At 40.4% G+C, this 14,397-nt stretch overlaps 1 long non-coding RNA gene across 2 annotated transcripts in view; it reads left to right on the top strand.

Annotated features, from left to right (window-relative positions):
- Positions 1 to 14,397, top strand: part of LOC123368401 — an 86,079-nt gene that overhangs the window by 54,867 nt on the left and 16,815 nt on the right. The window contains exons 1-2 of one of the 2 annotated variants that reach the window (XR_006578766.1): positions 3,866 to 4,000; positions 12,514 to 12,602. This is a non-coding gene — a long non-coding RNA (uncharacterized LOC123368401). Of the gene's footprint in view, positions 1 to 3,865; positions 4,001 to 12,513; positions 12,603 to 14,397 lie in introns of those variants that run through there. The other variant, XR_006578767.1, reaches the window with a different exon arrangement.

The raw sequence follows: 14,397 nt of genomic DNA, 5'->3' as shown, positions 1-14,397 counted from the left end.
GGCACTAAAGGGACATGCAGAGTGCCATGCTAAGATCAAGGAGCTGAGGCAAGCGTAACAGAAGGAAAGGAAGGCCAGTCATCGGTCTGGTGGCATCTGCTACTTCTGTAAGGAGCTGCATGCCATCCTTGGCAGTGACCCCACCTCCACCACCAAGAGCCCCTTGGATAATTCAAGGGCTCTGGAGGCAGTGGCCAACGGCGTTAACCCCAAGGACAAAGTGGTGGAGTTGAAGGAGGATGGAAGATGGGCAACAGGGACATCTAGTGGCATGGGTAGCCAGGACCTTTTTGTCCTATCTTGCCCCTTCCCACCTTCACCCCCGAGTGAAACTCTCCATGGTTAGGGCTCTCACTGAGCTGTGTGCCTGCCAAGGGAAAGTGAAAAAGTGGTTTATCTAACTTATATGAATCAATATTGTGAGTGCACTCACAAGAGCGCCTCTGTCTGTTGTTTCTTTAGCTCTGACAGATGTGCCCTCGTGGGTTTCCTCCTGCTAAGCGGCTCTGAGTGCTAAGGAGACGAACCAGGAGGAGTACGGAAGACATATTCAGGGAGCAGTTGGGTTTGTCTGATGCAGCTGCTAGTGAACAGAGAGCATGGAGAGTCTATAAATGAAAGACTGAGAACTGATAGCCAGGGGCAGGAGCAGACGATACAGGTTCTGGAGGACCAAACAGACATGCTGATGTCCCTGATTGTTCTGCAGGTGGAACACATGCATGGTGGCTTCCCTATGCAGCCAATATAGAATTGCCTTCCATGCCCTCCCCACACCCTCTTCCCCATGCCTTGCATGTGCCCAGGCCATCCCAGTACCCCATGCACTCCAACCCTAGGAACACATTTCTGAATGCCAGCTGGACATATACCCAGCTGTGAGAGCCTCATTTGAAAAAGTGCTCGAGTGTCATGTCCCTTTTAGAAAATATAAATGTTTGTATTGGTGATAAATAAAAATGTACTCATAGAAAGAAAATGAATCTTTGTCTACAAATCACAGTGGTTGCTGCTGAAATTCATACACAGTGGCAATCTGCATTAGCAGAGTACAGTGAACGCACACACAGCAATCATTACAAGGGTCATACTATGGTGCAAGAAAGCAATGCCTAGCTCAAAGCATTACAGACAGACACATTACTGGGGCTCATTGTAAAAAGGCTCCTTTAAAGCCTCCCTGCTTCGAATAGCCCTCCGTTGAGCCACCGTAACAGACCTGGTATCTGGCTGCTCAAAAGCAGCCACCAGCCCATCCATCTCAATGCTCCACCCCTGCAGAAACTTCCCCCCTTAGCTTCACAAATATTATGCAGAGCAGAGCAGGCTGCTATGACCATGGGAATATTTTCCTCATTGAGGTCTAACCTGTCCAAAAGGTAGCACCAGCCACCTTTTAATCTGCCAAAGGCACATTCAATGGTCGTCTGCACCTTCTGTAGCTGTTGTTGAAGTGCTCCTTGGTGCTGTTAAGGTTTCTGGTGTAAGACTTCATGAATCACAGGAGCAAGACTGGGTCTCCCGGGATCACAATTGGAATTTCAAAATCCCCAATTGTAATCTTCTGGTCTGGAAAGAAAGTCCCTGCTTGCAGCTTTCTATACAGTCTAACATGTCTGAAGATGAGTGCGTCATGCTTCTCTGACCATCCTGTGTTGATGTTGGTGAAACAACTTCAGTGACACCTCAGTGCTTGCAATACTATAGAAAAGTAGCCCCTTGTTGATGTACTCCATCGCAAAAAGCAGTTTAATTACAGCGGTAGACGATCATTGATATAACTTAAGTCGACAAAACGGTGTAGTTTAGACATGGCCCAAGTGGTAGATGCTTACGCATCTCATATTGTAAGGTCTTTGGGGTAGGAGCTGTGCCTTTTGTGCATGGGGCAGAGCCTGCCACCTAGTGTGGCTAGATGAAAAGACATAATGATTATGATGATTTTTTTTAGATGCAGTCATGGTAAAATATGAGTAAATATGGTTTAAATATGTGCTATGCATCCTTCCCAAAATATTCTGAGTTGGACCTGGGTAAATAAGCATCCCTAAAATGGGGAGTGTATACTGGGCTAGTGTTTGAAAATCCAGTTTTTCTTTTTGAGCCTACAGTTTGTAGCTCCAGTTATTTGTGCTTGGATATCAGGGACATAGACATCCAAATGATATCACATGCATCACACATACTGTGGGTGTGAAATTTGCACCCATCAATATTTGTAGGCCTAGAATTGCTGTCACAAAAATGGAAAGCAGGTTGAGTGCCTATGTAAATACAGACTCATTATGTCTGATGGGTTTTCAAACAAATTTTTTTTTTTTGTAATCTTATAAGACGGCAAGAAACAAAAACTGGTATAAACCCAGTATAATAATAAGGTTTTGAGCATTGCCTTAGGTTTTGAGATGAACATTTTTAACCCACTGATATCTTACTTGGTAGCTAATTTTCTTTGCTGAGTTGTAAGTCAAATCTCTGCTTTTGGCTTATCTGCAAAGGAGATCTCAACTGCATATTGTACCTTTGATCTCTGCACAAAGCATTCATTGACGTCAGTATGAGTTTTAGATTAGAGTTATGTAAACCTTTCACAATAAAATCTGAAGTTATGCAAAACTCTGTTTTCAGTTCAAACATGGAAACAAAACAAGCAGTGTTCCATGCAGAAATTTTCTTAGCCCCAAAAATTTTCATAGAAAAGCTTGTTATTTCTATTTCTATATAAGCATGACTTTTCCAAGACTCAGTACTATGGTTTTGTTCTCTAGATTCAGCTGGTCCCAGGGTAAATCATCTGGATTAGATAAACCTTTGCCGTTTCACCTATATTGCAGTTGGTTTGAACAACCCTGACTCTTGAGACTAGAGATGGACTCAAGCCTCAAAAATTTTATCCCCATTTTGAATCTCACTAAGTCTGGAGCTGTTCAGATCTTTTTTGGAGGGGGATCAAGGTGGAATGGGATGTCCATTTTCAAATTATGATAACATTACGTTTAGATTCAGATATGGGTTTGGATTCCAAGCACCATATACCCTCATCAAAGATGCCTGGATCCAGATTTTTGGTTTGGGTCCATCTCTGCTTAGTGCAGAGCTGTAGGAGTGCAAAACTACATGAGCAGAAATGACAAAAAAGTTAGTTACAACACTCCTGAAACCTCTGAAGCCAGTAGGCATTACTCAACTCTGAGGGGAATAGAAAGCAGAAAACGGAGTAAAGATCTATTGTGGAGATTGGGAAAGGAACTTCCCCTTAAGTGTCTAAAGATCATTGGCTTTCTCTGGACAGTATCTTGTTTTACAACTTCTGTGATTTGTAGCTCTGCACTGAGATAGTGACAGAGGATAACTTGAAGACCGGTCCTGAAGTTATTGGGAGATTTGCTTGAGTAAGGAATGCAGGATCAAGCTTGTACTATGGACTTTCGCAACAGACCAGAGCAGCTCCTTAGAGTCATTCTTAGTGATCAGAGAAATAGTGTGATTCAATTAAAAATTGTAAATGCATGTTTACCATTAGATAGGAATGGCCGCTTCAGAGCACGTTTAGTCTACTAGGTAAATAATGTACATTTTAAGAAGATTTATAAATATGTATTTGACCGAAGGATTCACTCTGGTGTCTTAGATAATTAATATGCAATGGAGAACTTTCCATTAAACTTTTTGCTTCTCTTTTCCCTTTAAAAAGCAAAGAAGTTAAATAAAAACAAACAAACAAACAAAAATACCATCCCCACCATTGTTTGAATAGTGGCATACTTGGGACATAAACCACAAAAAACAGGACACTGGAACTTAAGGCTGGTGCAAGCTGTGCTGTGAAGCTGATTTTCTTTTCCTTCTCCATGACAGCTGGAATTAAAAGACCAAGTGTCAATCTACTTTGAAACTTCCTGGCTGTGGTCCATTTGTGTCACAGCCTGAATCACGAAGAAATGGTTGTTTCTCCATAGGTAAGGCCAGGTTGTTTCTGGACCACGTGTGGGTGCTCAAGGTGAGTGGAAGGGCACAAAAAGGGGTGTAAGCCATACCAGCAGGGTAGGGAGGGATGAGGATGAGCCGAGGTCGTGGTGGTAGCCTCCTAAAGGGCACTGACATAGGCATGCTGTGACTGTAGGCTGAGGGACAATGCCTCTCGGAGCTCTCCCAGAAGCAAAGCAACTCTGCGTTGCCCCTTTTATGGGCCTGTCTATGCCTGGATGGTATAACCTGGACGTGTTTGCAACAAGTTTTCCATAAAAGCCCTGACTTTGAGCTGATTTAGCCAATCTGCCTGAAATTTCTCAGGTATGCTTCAAGATTTTTAGACCATAAACTCTTCAAGGCAGGGCCTGTCTCTTACTGCTGTCGAGACCAACTAGAATGGAGCTCTGATCCTGACTTGAGCCTTTGAGCACCGTTCGACGTCAATGTTAAATAATAATAACAGCATAGATACCAGGTGCCTTTGCCAAAGGAATTTTTTTTTGTAAAAGTTGTGGTAAGTGGACAAGACATTTGTCAACTGGCTTAGTTTGGGTTATCGGAGAGTTTCACTTCTGTGAAAGTTTATTAATTTTTTTTTAACGTCATATCTCATGAAGAGCTTTGGCTGGTGTTGCCAAAAAGATAGTTTGGACCTGGTTTTACTGCATTGTCCTCAATGAGGAATGGTGCCCTGGACTAGTTTTGCAGACTTTATTGAATTAATTTTGAAGGCGATTGCTACATTGCCTATCTTTAAAACAAATTACTACAGAGTACGAAAGCTATATTAAGTTAATTGTTGTCTATTCACAAACTTAATTCTGCTTTAGGGTCTGATTAAAAAAAGAAAAAAGGAAATACGTCTATTGATTTCAATGGATTTTTCATCAGGCTCTCAATGAACTTTTTTGTTTGAAAAAGTTACTTAAAGCACCTTATTTAATGACAAAGTGGTGCCCCTTTCATTTTCTTAGCCACAGGTAAATGGCATAAGTTAACTGTTATTATGTTAATGGGAGATTGATGTGCTCATATATAAAATTAACATGGCACACATTAAATGGATTAAAAGCTGGCTAACTGATAGATCTCAAAATGTAATAGTAAATGGGAAATCATCTTTGAGTGGGTGTGTTTCTGGAGGAGTCCCACAGGGATCTGTTCTTGGCCCTACACTATTTAACATTTTTATCAATGACTTGGAAGAAAACTTAAAGTCATCACTGATTAAGTTTGCAGATGACATAAAAATTGGAGACATGGTAAATAATGAAGAAGACAGGTCACTTATTCAGAGAGATCTTGTTTGCTTGGTAAACCAGGCACAAGTAAACAATATGTATTTTAATATGGCTAACTGTATACAAAGAATGTTGGCCATACTTACATGATGGGAGACTATATCCAGGAAAGCAGTGTCTCTGAAAGAGATTTGGGTGTCGCGGTGAATAATCAGCTGAACATGCACTCCCAGTGCAATGCTGTAGCCAAAAGGACTAATGTGATCCTTAGATGCACAAACAGGGGAATCTTGAGTAGGAATAGAGAGGTTATTTTACCTCTGTATTTGGCAGTGGTGCAACTGCTGCTGGAATCCTGTGTCCAGTTCTGGTGTCCTTAATTCAAGAACAATGTTGAAAAATTGGAGAGAGTTCAGGGAAAAGTCACAAGAATGATTAGAAAACTTGTCTTATAGTGATAGACTCAAGAAGCTCAATCGATTTAGCTTAACAAAGAGAAGGCTAAGGGGTGACTTGATTACAGTCTGTAAGTACCTATATGGGGAACAAATATTTAATAATGGCTCTTTTATCTAGCAGAGAAGGGTATAACATGAGCCCATGACTGGAAGATGAAGCTAGACAAATTCAGACTGGAAATAAAGAGTACATTTTTAACAGGGAGAGTAATAGCTGTTGGAACAATTTACCAAGGGTCCTGGTGCATTCTCCATCACTGACAATTTTTAAATCAAGATTGGAAGTTTTTCTAGAAGATCTGATCTAGGAATCATTTTGGGGAAGTTCTATGGCCTGTGTTATATAGAAGGTCAGGCTGGATGATCACAATGATCCCTTCTGGCCTTGGAATATGTGAATCATTAAAAGAATTCTGATGTTTTACTAGAAGTCTTAAGCCACTGTGTATGTTGTACATAGTTACACGTCCTCCTTTTCGCTTCTTATGAAAGCGTTAGCGTGGCACTGAAATGTACAATGAATGAATTTCCTGCTTTACCTGTGCCTTTGTAAAAAGAAGATGGTTTATATCATGATGCTGTCCTGGCAAATTAAAGTTTAAATACATGAAATAAATGCTCTTCAGTCTCTCAAGAGCAGTAGGCCTCAGAGCAAAGCATTTTAACTGTTTTATGGAGAATAAGACTCTGTTGCATTGTATCAGAGAGCAAGTGCACAAAGCTCTTTCGTAAGACCAAGAATGCTATGTTGACTTTTTAGTTTGTTTTATTATATGGATGCCATTCATGCTGCTATAGTTAAACTAATTTCAGTGCCTGCATTATAAATGCTTCCCGTCCGCCTCCCCCCAGATCAAATATTGTCAGACTCCATCTGTTTTAGGACATTGCAGGAACTTTTTTTTTTCTTTTAGCTAAAGTTTTAAAAACAAAATTTTAAGAAGTGTTTGTAGTCTCTAGAATCCTGTCCATGTTTCATAGTGCTCAGTTGATGCTCTGAAACGTTTGCAGTCCTGCCATTTACTAATAATTATAATGCTAAAACCAGGGGAAGGGCATGACCTTGTGGCTAGGTCAGAGGAGTGGGACTCCAGAAACCTGAGTTCTATTTTTAGCTCTGCCACAGATTTTCTGTGTGATGCTGGGCAAGTCTCTTAATGCTTGATCTGTAGTCAGTTGGAGTCTTTTCAATGACTTATGCTCTTTGTGCCTCAGTTCCCCATTTGTAAAATGGGATAGTAATTCTCCTACCTGTTTCACCTGTCTTGTCTACTTAGCGAATATGCTTACATACAATGCCTAGCACAATGAGACCCTGATCTAATTTGGGGCCACTAGGCTCTGCAGTAATTCAAATAATAAATAATCATCTTAATCAAATGAGTCTCTAAACTCTATCTATTTCTTACCTGAGTAAAAGGAAACTGGCATCCATTAGGGAGAGTACACCCCTTTTCCTCCTCTTCTAACAATCTGACTGTTCAGGAAATATGAACATATTCTCGGTGAAACCTCACCCTCACTGAAATCAATGGCAAAACTCCCACTGACTACAATGGTGGAGGGGGAGAGTTCCTCCCTTAATGCATAAGACAAGCCCATTCAGAGCTACTAGTAACCCTTGGACTCCAATGGCTTATAACAGGGCTGAATTTAGCCCAAGGTGCTGACCACAACAAAATAACTCCTTTGTGCATATCTCCTGAGTCTGCAAGGTGTGGCTCCTGGGTGTACAAATGCAGGCAGGCACTTTGTGTGCATTGGAAAGGCTCAATACACAGACCGTACCCACTCATGCATGTGCACCCACCTGCGGTCTGTGTCCAGGAGTCAGATCACGTTGTTGCATTAGTGTGTTCAATGGTTTGTGTTTAATATTTTTAAAATGAGAGGAGGACAAGAGCAGAAGAGGCAGAGATTAACTGCAAACTCTTTATTTATTGAAGTCAGTTAAAAAAATGCTGACCCTCTTTCTTTACTGGCAACCTTAATGTGCTATTTGTGTCACAACCATAATATCCTTTAGACATTTTCCTGTATTTAACATTTTAGAGCAATGACAATAGATCAGCACTACTGTACAGATAATTCTTAGGGGCTAACTATAGTATATATATTAACCAAAAAAACCGATTATCGACTCCCTTAAGGAAACAAGCTAACATGCACTATACTCTCCTTTAATATCAATGTTTCATGGTTATCATTTTTAGATAGGATTTAGATTCTAGATTATGTCTGTAGGAATGAGCAAGCAGTCTGTTCACTACCAGTCTGGCTTAATTTTCTCTTCAGTCTGTTTTTTTTTACCATTTTGTCAGATGCTATTTTTATGGATTTTCCCCCTGTTATAAAAGTCCTTGCTTTTGCTAATATAACATTAATTTGTGATTGATCTTTTTTGGGGTGGAGAAATAAGGTCGAAGCATATATTGGCATCCTGATGGCTTAAGCTGGTCACTCTGCCAGCTCTTGATCAGCAGCCAACTTTTCAATTAGGAGGTGAGAGCGAGTGATCTGTGCTTTTCTTTTTTTTTTTTTTTGCCATTTATCTCATCTCTAAGGAGAGACACTTTTTGCCTTTCTGAAAATGGCTCCATAGACTTTATCACTGCAGTTCTCTCAAGTCCAAATCCATTTTGATCAGTGGCAGATCTCCGCCTCCCATTGAAAAGTTCACTGAGGTTCTCAGCATCTTTCAAAATGCTTGGAGGTGAAGCTATGAAACACAGAAAATGATCAGAGCAGTAATGATGATAATACCAGAAAAAGGTAGACTGGTGCAGCAGCTAAGATATTATAATCCAAAAAAATGTTATGGGTAATTTTCCCCTCATAACCTGAGGACAAAAACTTTATTACTCTTTAAACTTCAATATTGCACCAATTAAATTCCAGCATCAGAACCAAGGTTACCAGTCCATGTTTCATTTGAAAATCTCTCTCTTGTTCCCATATGTCCCATAAGAACAACTTTTTATTCTTCCTTTTTTTCTCTTCTCATTTCCAGTAATTAAAAACCATGAAGGAATATTAAGTTACAGAAACTTCATAAATGTGCTTTCACTTTTGCAAAGTGCACACTTGAAATAATACTATTTTCTCAAAGAAGAAATAATATATAAAAAGAAAAGAAGCAAATTTCAGGCTCTTTTCTTTCCTGGTGCATTTAACTTTTCTACCTCACAGCTCAGATTGCTTTTTTTAATCAAAGCAGTAATGGAAGAACAGTCCTTACACTCAAATGCAATCACATTTAATCATATTTAATATCCTTATTTCTCAGCTGATCAGACTTTAAAAATGTGATTGCTTTAGTTTGATTTAAAACTTAAGGTAAGTCAGACACAATAAAGAAGTATATTTTTGTTGTTTCTCTGCTCAAATTGCATGGCTTCTATAGCTGCTTCAACTCTGGTTATACTTTTTTTTTTTTTGGTAGAATTCCATAGTAGTATGTTGCACCACCACATTAATGTTTTATTTTGCATTTCCTAAACTTGTTTCCCAGCCAGTGGAACCAAATTCTGCACTGTTATTCTGATGTAAATTGAGACTAACACTAATTAACATCAGTATCCTAGGTCTGTATGTTCAACCTTCATTTCCAAAGTATAAGGAAAGGAACTGAAGCTGAAGTGACTCTCATCAGGCATTTCAACTACATTAAAGTCCATTATAATTACTATAATTATCCCCTAACTTCCACAACATAATCTCTTTATAATCTACAAAATGCTTCCTACTTGTGTTATTAAAGGGTAAAGGGTATATTCAGTGTGTCAGGGCTTCTTTTGATGTACTGTATATGGGTTCCTTTATTCTCAAAGCAGATTACAGAATGTCACATGCGAGCACAAAATCTTAGGGTACTCAGAACACCGCAAGCAGCGATCTTGATAAAATATGAGAGGGACTGTGTGTTACTAGTAGCACAACTTCAGGGAACCATTTGCCCTGCTGGTAAATTGGGTGTAGACAAACACTACCATCAAGTCTCACATGTATTTGTGTTCCCTTCAATCTTATGCCCATGCGCACGAATAGAACTCGTCCCTCTCACCAGCAGAAGTTGGTCCAATAAAAGATCTTACATCATCCAACTTGTCTCTCTAATGTCCTGCTACTGACACAATTACAACTACACTTCTTACATGAATAGAACTCTTATACTTTCCATAAACAGTGAACCTGGAGCTAATGTTATAATTTGATCCTCCCAGTCCAGCCACATATATAACATTTTCTAAACTGCAGAATTGAACAGAGCTAACGCAATGTTCCATTCTTTGTTAATTTGATGCATGTGTTCTGGGTGGATCTTTTTGTGCCCAAGTTCAGGGCTGAGGTATTACATAAATTCAATGCAATCTTGAGGCCTGATCTACTTTGGACTTCTAGAGCTCGTAGACCAGGCCACCTCAGCAACTTGACAAGCATAAATAAACCATAGGAAAGCTCCTTCTAAGAGATAGCTTAAAAGCTAACAGTGGTTGATCTTTCAAAAACAGTAGTAATCAAAAAGCCTACATTTAGTCTACATTGATATGACAGGATGCTGTTAACAGCTTCAAATTGGACTTTATGGAAGCCAACATCCTGGTCACTTAGAACACCCATGGTACTGGGTGTGGTTAAGGTAGAAAGGAGCACTTACAATTGCTGGTAGCCTGATGAATTAATGAGGTAATTAGTTCAACAGAACCCAAGAAGGAAACCATTGGAACTCATTCTCTTTAAGAAGAGTGGAAGCCTGGAGAAAGGAACCTCAATAGGGAGTAAAGGAAAAGAGGAGCTGGGCTTAAGCATAGGACCCAGAGCCCATGCGGTGAGAGATGAGAAAACCCTCAATGGAAAACAACAAGCCAAGAAAGTGGGGCCCAGGTAGGAAAGACAAGGGCAAAGGAGAAGCAGGAAAGTGAAAACCCTAGATGAATACCAAGAACATGAGATCCAAGTGGTGAATACCACAGCACAGGAGAAGCTAGAAAAGTGGGTGAAGGAGCAGAGGACACCCATACAAGGACAACCTGAAGAAAGGATGGGAGGTGAACCCACCGTATCCCAGTTAGGGGGCCCAGAGAAGGCAGTGACTCCAGATGCCTAACTCCTAGTGGGGGGGATCAGAGACCTCAAAGTGTGAGGAGTTAGTTGGGGGATGTACCCCAGCATCCTCTACAAAGGGTGGAGTTAGATCCCGAGCCAGAGACTGTCGGTTGTCCCTGGTGTGATGACCTGTAGGACAAAACTGAGTTGTGGAGTAAACCTACATCTAAAGTGATCATTCTGTGGATGGGAAACCCTCACAGGTAGCCCATGGAAGGGCAGACAAAGGGAATTCCAGGGTTAAGAATTGCTATCTTCATAAGGAAGGTAGAGGCCAGTCAGGGAGAAAACAGCCCTAGTGGAAAAGAGGGGCCCTTAGCTGAGCTGGGACACTTAAAGAGGGGAGGTATGTGACAGGGAGCTATTAACAACTTCCAGCTGGGCTCTATGGAAGCCATCACCCAGGTCACGTAGAACACCCAGGACACTGGGTGTGTTTAAGGTAGAAGGGAGTACTGATACCTGGTGATAGCCTGAGTTAATGAGGTATTAGCTCACCAGCTGGAGAACCCAGGAAGGAAGGCTGGCAGGCAGTATAAAAGGCAGGGAGCAGGAAAGCACTCTTGGAGTTTAAGAAGGAAACAAACAACAAAAAGGTATCTTGGTGGACCTGTGTGCTCTGTAATTCACCAAGACAGCTTACGAGCCAGGGTTTTCCTGAAGAGGAAGGAGGAGCCCATCCCCAACTAGCATTATGAGTTGCAGTATTATGGAAAGTAGCATTTCATTTATGCCAGCAGCAGAATTAATTTATAGAAATATGGCCACCTTTCTTGGGAATCTGAGAGTACTGGTCAACCTTTCTGAAATATCTTTTTTAAGGGTGGACTGTGTTACAGTCTTCAGTGAAGACCTATTAACTGCTGTAATCATTGACTTCAGAGGAACTGCCCACATCCCTTCTAGACCTGAGCAGCTAGTAAAATTTTGGGGCCCTGGGGAGGTTCCAGTTGTGAGAAGAAATTGATGGAGCCTGGTAGTTTCTTTGAGGCAAACTTGTTTGTTTATAAGAAATGTACAAAGTCGGCCTTCATGAACACAGGAGGAACCAGGGGTTCTCTTCTTTGCTTATAGCCCCCTGCCTCTGTAGCCAACACCAAACCCAGAACTTCCTCTAGGCTTCTCCAGGGTCAGATTGTGTTTACAGGCCGCTTCTTAGCTATTCTATCCCCCACTCCTACTCCACACACACTTACTCCAACAGTACTCAGCAAAACCCTTCTGCCCACTCAATCAAAAACTCGTAGGTGGTTTCCCAACCCCTTTTGTCTTAGGTGGGGGACTGGTGATCAATTAACATAACTGTAAGGATAAATTAAAGCATTCCTTCACACCTGGTCAGAAACCTCTTTAAGACCTATACAGTCACCTGTACCTCTCAGCATAACAGTAAGCATTTGCAGGATCAGCCCCTTAGGTCCAGTTATCCAACCTACGCAAACAACCACCATCAATGGAAGATTCCATCTGCAGCGTTGCTTTATTATCTAAGAATTCCATCCCAACAACGTATGCTGTGTCTGAATTCTAGGTTTAAATCAGATGACTGTGTCCAACCAAACATTCCACAGCGCATGCCAAGAATAACTGTGCACATAATACAGTCTCATATTTTTAGTATAGCACTTGCTTATACTGTGTGTTGGAAATAAAAGCTATAAAATGGAAAATAGAGAGAGAGAGAGATGTGTTCTTTCAGAGTGGCATATAATAATTTTAATAATATCCATTTGGAGTTCTTTTTAGGAGGAATATAGAAAATGGAATGAGGACAATCTGTATCTGCTCTAGCAACATCTTTGAGAGACAGGACAAGGAGAAGAGAGTGAGTAACATTTTTCTACATACACAGAGAATAAAGTGTTGTTTCATGCCAGTGGTTCCGTGAACATTAGGTGTTTACTTATTAATCAGACAGCATATTCCTAAAATAACAGTGGAAGCTCCTGAAATACCAATGAGTCACTGCATTTATTTTTTTAAGGCTCTAGTAGTCACTTTTTTTTTTTTGGTACAAAGAAGATATTAATTGTGTTTGACAGATAGGGTGACTTGCCCAACTTCACACAGTGAATGAGTGGCAGAGCTGCAAATAGAACCTACAAGACAGATCTTCAACTGATGATGTCAATGTCAATGGAGCTATGACAGTTTATACCAGCTGAGGATTTTCCCTCAGATCTATTGACTCTGATGCTGCATGAGAATTTCAAAGATGACTTAATTCTATTATTTTCCAGACTAAAAGCCATGATTTGTACACTGTCAAACCTGTGGTGGGGAGGAGAAGGGGAGGTGTTTCAGAGGAACTATAGAATCCAAACCAGAAAGTAGCTCTGAACCCAAACTTTGAAACTGAAACACATTGAAGTTTGGTGGGGCTCAAATCTGGACCTAAATGTCGCATCTCAAGTGCCACCTCCTTCTCAGAAAAAGAAATGTTAGAATAAATAAGAAATGGAAACTGGTGAGAAAAAAAGGTGGAGTTTGGGGAATGGGGACTGAATAAAATACAATATCCTGGAGTTCAAGAGAGGGAGGAAGACGTGAAAGTCAATAGAGCAGAAGTATTTGAGTCCACATTTGAAATCTTTCATTAAGTCCCCTAAACTTTAGTCCTGCCCACTTGTGGTTTATTAAAGAGATCATAGTATTCTTACCTTTTGTTGTTGTTGTTGCTGTTGCAAAGTAGTGATATTAAACCCAGTGTCTGGGTTAAATCCCAATCGAGTAAGGATGCTCTGCTTCTTAAAATTCTCCCTGTACTTTCAGTTTGATATGGTGTTCCTGTTCACTTTGCAGCCTAAACTATTGTGCAGGGTTGTTGTGTGGTGCCAAAATGCTGCTGTGTTCTACTCTAGAAGTGGCTGCATTTTGGTGGTATGAGAAAAAATTTCCATATAGCTTGTAAATTATTTGAGATCCTTTGGGATTGAAGGTGCTGCATAGATGTAAGATGGTATTTTAGAATTTGGCAGACATGGAGAGTAGTTGCCATGCACACTGTCTCCAGATTGTTTTTATTCTACTTAATAGGCCAGTCAGGCTTTTTCCTCTGGTTTCCTGATCATCCCCCATTAACCTGCAGTCTTTGATAAATATGCATTGCCTCATAATGTTGCATAAACATTTTTAGATGGCAAATAGAGAGTAAACAAAACACATGTTAAAATGATATTAAAGCCTTTGATGGCTTATTAATCATTTATATAAAGCTTATTAATCACATGGATACTTTAAAACAATGTATTTTCTTCCAAAATTCTGTCTCTCTTAAGAGGTCAAGGTCACTGGGAGCTGATTCTCCATTATCCCAATCCAAAACATACAGAAATAGGAAAAGGATCCCCCGTAGTCATCTCACAGCCAGTGCCACAGCTTTTCATGTTCTTTTGAATAATCAGTTTGTAAATAATGTTGGAGATTCTGGTCCCAGGAACCTAGTGCATTGCAGTGTTGACTCACTGGCTTCGTCTAGACTGGGGTTTAAAGGTGTGTGGGTAGAATGTGTTAGCTAACATGTTCTAACAAACAAACACATTTTAAAAGCACTAGCAAAACTTTCATTGTCTTCAATGGGGGCAGGATATCAACCACAGTGGAAACAGGATAGTGTATAA

This window comes from Mauremys mutica, chromosome 4 (assembly GCF_020497125.1).
Source record: "Mauremys mutica isolate MM-2020 ecotype Southern chromosome 4, ASM2049712v1, whole genome shotgun sequence".
NCBI classification, from domain to species: Eukaryota; Metazoa; Chordata; order Testudines; family Geoemydidae; genus Mauremys; species Mauremys mutica.
Note: the sequence above shows the minus strand (reverse complement) of the source record. Positions and strands in the feature narration are given on the sequence as shown.